This window comes from Arachis ipaensis, chromosome B08 (assembly GCF_000816755.2).
Source record: "Arachis ipaensis cultivar K30076 chromosome B08, Araip1.1, whole genome shotgun sequence".
Taxonomy (NCBI): domain Eukaryota; kingdom Viridiplantae; phylum Streptophyta; class Magnoliopsida; order Fabales; family Fabaceae; genus Arachis; species Arachis ipaensis.
Window position 1 is genome coordinate 2,284,098 of NC_029792.2, and position 5,804 is coordinate 2,289,901.

At 29.0% G+C, this 5,804-nt stretch overlaps 1 pseudogene; it reads right to left on the reverse strand.

The window, feature by feature from the left end:
* LOC107613323 overlaps positions 2,751-5,804 on the reverse strand; it is a 4,306-nt pseudogene continuing 1,252 nt past the window's right edge.

Below are 5,804 nucleotides of genomic sequence, written 5' to 3' on the forward strand. Positions count from 1 at the left end.
AACTAACTACACACTCTTTAATTATCAATAACACATCATCTATATTATCTTACCAAAATATTTATGATTTTGTCCGTTTTTGAAAAAATCTAATCCCGTTAATTATTTATTGTAACAATAAATGTATACCGATTTAATGATTGTGTCATTAATATTAAAATTAATTTAGTTTGTCTTATTAAAAATAAATTAATATTTAAAGTGGTTCCTGAACTTGCAATCGAACTTCAGTGTTGTTCCTAAATTTTAAATTGTCCCAAATTTGTCTCTAAACTTAATAACGGTCATCTCTAAAATACTTTCTAGTGACAGAATAATGATGTGATTGGATAGATACCACGCTGGACTGGTAAAACATCACCATTTCATTTTTCGCGCATAAATAGAGCATAAACGACCTCTTTTAGAGTATTTTGAGAGGTTTTAACTCTAACATGTTAAAAACCTTCAAAATATCCTAATTAAACGATGTGGTTTATGTTCTATTTGAGCGCCAAAAATAAAATGGCGACTTTTTACCAGTCTAGCGTGGTTTCTAGCGTAGCCTCCATTCAACTACGTCATCATTTCATCACAGGAACGACTGTTGATAAATTCAGGAATACAAATTTAAGAACCACTTTGAATATTAACTCAAAAAAAATCATTACAAGTATATTTACATTTCAAAGACTCAACGTCAATTATATGTTAGGATATATTAGGATATTTATATATATTAATTATACAGATATGTTATACATCTAAGTATTATTGTCAATCTAAATTTAATCAAATAGACTTAACACTAATAAAAATTACTCTTATTAAAAGGGCGTAATTATACGCGCGGGACTTTACATTATCGTTGACGTCGTCGTCTTCTTCTTCTTCGCGTTCCTCCTCCTTCTCCTCCTCATTTTTCTCGTTTTTCTTCTTCTTCTTCGTGTTCTTTCTTCTTCACATATTTTTTCCTCAACGTCATTTTTTTCCTCCTCTTCTCCTTAGTAATTTTGCAGTATTATGTGTTTTTTCTTTTTCTTTATTTGACTTTTCTTCTCTTTTTATTGGTCTTATTCCTCTCAAGAGAGTGAAACAAGAAGAATTATAACAAAATGAAATAAGAAGATAAAGAAGAAAAAAATGAAAAAGAAAAAGAAAAATCAGCAGTAGTAGAAGATGAGAAGGAAGAGTTTTGAATTTTATAGAACAATGAGACTAAATGCACCTTAATTCACTCAAAAATGAATTTGAAACTACATCTAGAATGAACTAAAAATTAAATTTCGAATGAACAGAAATTACTTAATAATGACGATACACAAACAAACTCATTTCAAAACAAGCATAGACAAAGTGCAGCTTATTTAAATCCAGAATGAATCAAAATTATTTAATGATTGTGTTTGAAAATAAGCACACAAACAAATTGAATGATCAGAAATTTACACAGAAATAAATTGAAATTACATACAGAATAAACCGAAAATTAAATTCCAAATGAACCGAAATTACTTAATGATGATAATACACAAACAAACGCGTTTCAAAACAAGCACATACCAAGTCAATTTTGGATCAAACAATATCATCAATATGCCAAAAATTCGATGACAACGATAATAATAACGACGATACGTATTAGAAGAAGATGACAATGATGATTAGAAAGAGTTTTGAATTGTGCAGAACAACGAGACCAAGTGCACCTTAATTTACTCAGAAATGAACCGAAATTATATCCAGAGAGAACCGAAATTACTTAATGACGACGATACACAAATAAACTCGTTTCAAAACAAGCATAGACCAAGTATACCTTATTTAAATCCAGAATGAACCAAAATTACTTAATGATTATGTTCAAAAACAAGAAGACAAACAAAATTGAATCATGAACAAAATCACATCTAAATCCATCAAGTGATTTGATAGCATTATACTTTTTTTCTTTTTTTTGTTTGATTTTTTCATGTTTTTATTATTGTTAAGAGGATAAAATAAGAAGGATTATGAGAAAAAAACAAGAAAAATCAGAGAAGATGAACAAGACAAGAAGAAGAACATGATGGAGAGTTTTGAAAAAATTTTTATTTTTGTTTCTTCTTTTTTGTTTGTTTTTTTTTTCTCTTTTTTTTTGTTTTATTCCTCTCATCAAAAGCATAGGTGAGGAGAAAGAGTTTTGAATTATGTAGAACAACGAGACAAAATACACCTTAATTCACTTAGAAATAAACCGCAATTATATCCAAAATGAACCAAAAAATAAATTTCAAATAAACTGAAATTATTTAATAATGACGATATACAAACAAACTCGTTTCAAAACAAACACAGACCAAATGTACCTTATTTAAATCCAAAATAAATTGAAATTATTTAATAATTACATTAAAAAACAAGCATACAAACAAAGTTGAATAATTATTAAGAATCAGAAATGTTTGGTAACAAAAAAAATTAACCAAAAACAGCTATAACTTACTTTATTTAGCATTTATTAATTGTTACGATAATTAATAAATGTTAAATAAGGCAAGTTCTGACAGTATTTTTTGTGTACCTAGCATTGCCGATTAAGAATAGGGTTTGCTCTTCCAAAGGAAACACATTTGGACTAAAGAGATACTTGAGACCCAATTGGATAGAGGACCGAAACAATTTAATTAGTTGATGACAATAACATGATGCATGCATATATTAACGTTTCTTCTCTCTATTGAATTCATTCAAAACGAACGTACTATCATATATATAAGCATGAGTAAGCATATAATAAATGCTGGCGTGAGATTTAGGTGGCTTCACAATTTTATACATTTATGGACCATACAAAAATAATATGTAGTTGGCATCACATATTGAAAATTGATCACGAAATTAAATGGTTTATTATCCCCCAAACACATAGCATACACCTGCATATTCCATTATCTAGCCTTATTCCAATAGTTTCCACAATAAAGCCAATTAATTATTAAAGAAACAAGACATACACCTTAGTGTCACCTTAATTAATTAATCTGGATTAATGAATTAATTAATGAATTTTCGGTTTGATCTCTTTAAACCCAGCAGGACAAGGAGGATTCCAATATAGTCCAAATTGTAAGAGACCTCAATGAGTTGAAGCTTTTTAAGAGTCCATGGAGGAAACCTGTACCAAAAATCTGTATAGTAACTTCTTCTTGCCACTGCCTTGTGGTGACTGAAAATGTCAAAGGAGAACTTGCCATGATACTTTCCAAATCCACTCTCACCAACTCCTCCAAATGGCAGGGTATCAGCTATATACTACACAAAATTAAATCAAGTTAATTAAATATTCACTATGCTCTCAACTTAATTAATAAAGATTAGAGAAAAGGACAAATAGATCTCTAACTTTTGCTCTGTGGACATTTTCGTTCCTGACTATTGAAAAATACTTTTCAGTTCATGACATTCACAAAACTTGGACGGATCAGTCCCTGACGGAGGCATTTGGACGGAGGGACTGATCCGTCCAAATTTTGTGAAGGTCAAGGACTTAAAAGTATTTTTCAATGGTCAAAGACAAAAATGTCCGTAGAACAAAAAGTTAGGGATCTTTTGTCCTTTTCTCTAAAGATTATAAATATTGATGATATGATATGTACTTGTACAATTGCATCATTGAATACAAGGCTTCCAGATGATGTCTCAGCTACCATCCTTTTTTGTAGAGTGTATTGGCCTGTTAATTTTATAACATGGTTGGGTTAAGTAAATTGATGAGAACTAAATTATATATCTTACGGTGATAATTGGAAGAAGTGGGCCAAAGATTTCATCCGTCATGATTGCCGATTCAAGAGGCGGATCCACCAATATAGTTGGTTCAATAAATCTACATACAATTATTGCATGGTTAGCACATTATTACATTTGTTCATACATATATATGCATTATTTGAATAAAAAAAACTTACAAGTTATCTTCGTCAAATGAACCACCAAGAACCACCGATTCTTTGACCTTAGGATCACTGTTGATAAGAGACTTGAGTCTCAAGAAATGTTGTTTATTAACTATCCTTGCAATGCTCTTGGACTCTCTTGGGTTTTCTCCAAACATTTTCTTAATCCCAACCTTCAGTAATGGTATCTAAAGAAAATAATAGTAGAGAAGCATATTATACATATTATTAATTAATTAAAAGCTTGATATAAAAACTCTTTTGGAGTATAGTAATATATACTACGTACCAATGTAGAAATGAAAGCCTTTTCTACAAGGATATAATCGATCGTTATGCATGCTTGTCCTGCACAAGCTCCATATTTCGCCACCAAAATTCGTTGCACAGCCACCTTGTGGTTCAACAAAGGAACTTTTCCGATCAGTTAATTAAATATGAGAAATGTTATTTGTACACTAAAATCAGTTACTAAAATCAGTCACCAATGTATTTATGTATAAATACATGTTTGGTTTAATTTATTTTCATAATGTATTTATATTCCAATATATATTTTATACTAGTAGCTGACTTTGATGGTTGATTTTGGTGTACACGTAGCATTATGTTAAGCGAATTCTATCTAAACTACTTTATCTTTTTTATTTCTCACGACATCCCTCAATCCAAAAGTAAAAATTAATTTGTCGCAAATATGAGTTTCATTTAAATGTTTGTCTTAGATAATAGATTATTGTATACATAAAATAAGATTCGAACTCTCGATATTTATTTAAATAAGCGAGTGAACTAACTACCTGACTAACTCAAATTAGCTACCACTTTATTATTTTTAATAACAAATTTTATTATCTATTACATATATTTAATTAAATAAATTATTATTATTATTATTATAAATCTCATCACACAAGCTAAAATTTGTAGATATTTATAAATATAAGGCACTTTTTATAATGAATTAATTAGCTTCCTATAATTATAGTCCTCTTGGTATTTTACCTACGTACCCCCCACGTTTTGCAACTCCCCTAGGTTTTAATGCTTAAAAGGTATATATATAACAGTTTCTATTCTAGAAATAAAAAAAAAAGGTCTTAAAGCTACACATTTTAATCTATTTAAGAAATAAAGTAACATGACAAACACTAATATAATATCAGTAAATATCAAATCAACTTAATTAACAAAACTAATAAGAAAACAAAAATTCTTTTTCCCTTTTCAGATCTTTTTATGTGTCTTGTTTAACAAAGTCTTTTCATTATTCTTCTTCTCCTCATACTCCTCCTATTTTATCAAAACAACTTCAATAGAGGGAAGTACATATGACATGTGACAATGAATGCATCTATATTCTTCAACTTGTTATCTCACTAGAGTTATCCAGTTAATAAGTACGACATACAATAGTACATGACATGCATGTGGCAAAATTAAATGCAATAATACATAAATAGTAAATTCACCTCTCTATCCCAAGTTGTTGCAAGAGAATCAAGCAATGCTGGACACTTTCCTCCTAACTCCAAACTCACAGGTGTCAGATGCTCTGCTGCTGCACTCATAACCATCCTTCCCACCCTTGCACTTCCTATATTACAATTGCATTATTATTTGGAAACACAAATACAATCAAGTATTAGACAATTTTTATTTAATAGAATATTTTATTATTTTTAACATTTTTATTACAATAGAGATTTAATTACAAAATCTAATATGGTATTAAAACTCAATTGAAAAGAAAAAAGTATAAGAACTTAACCAAAAAATCGATAAAACTATAGATATCAATAGAGTAATTAAAACTAAAAATAACTATATTTTATATTAACTGTGTAAATAACCACCAAACAAATAGATATAATTAAATTATGTTAC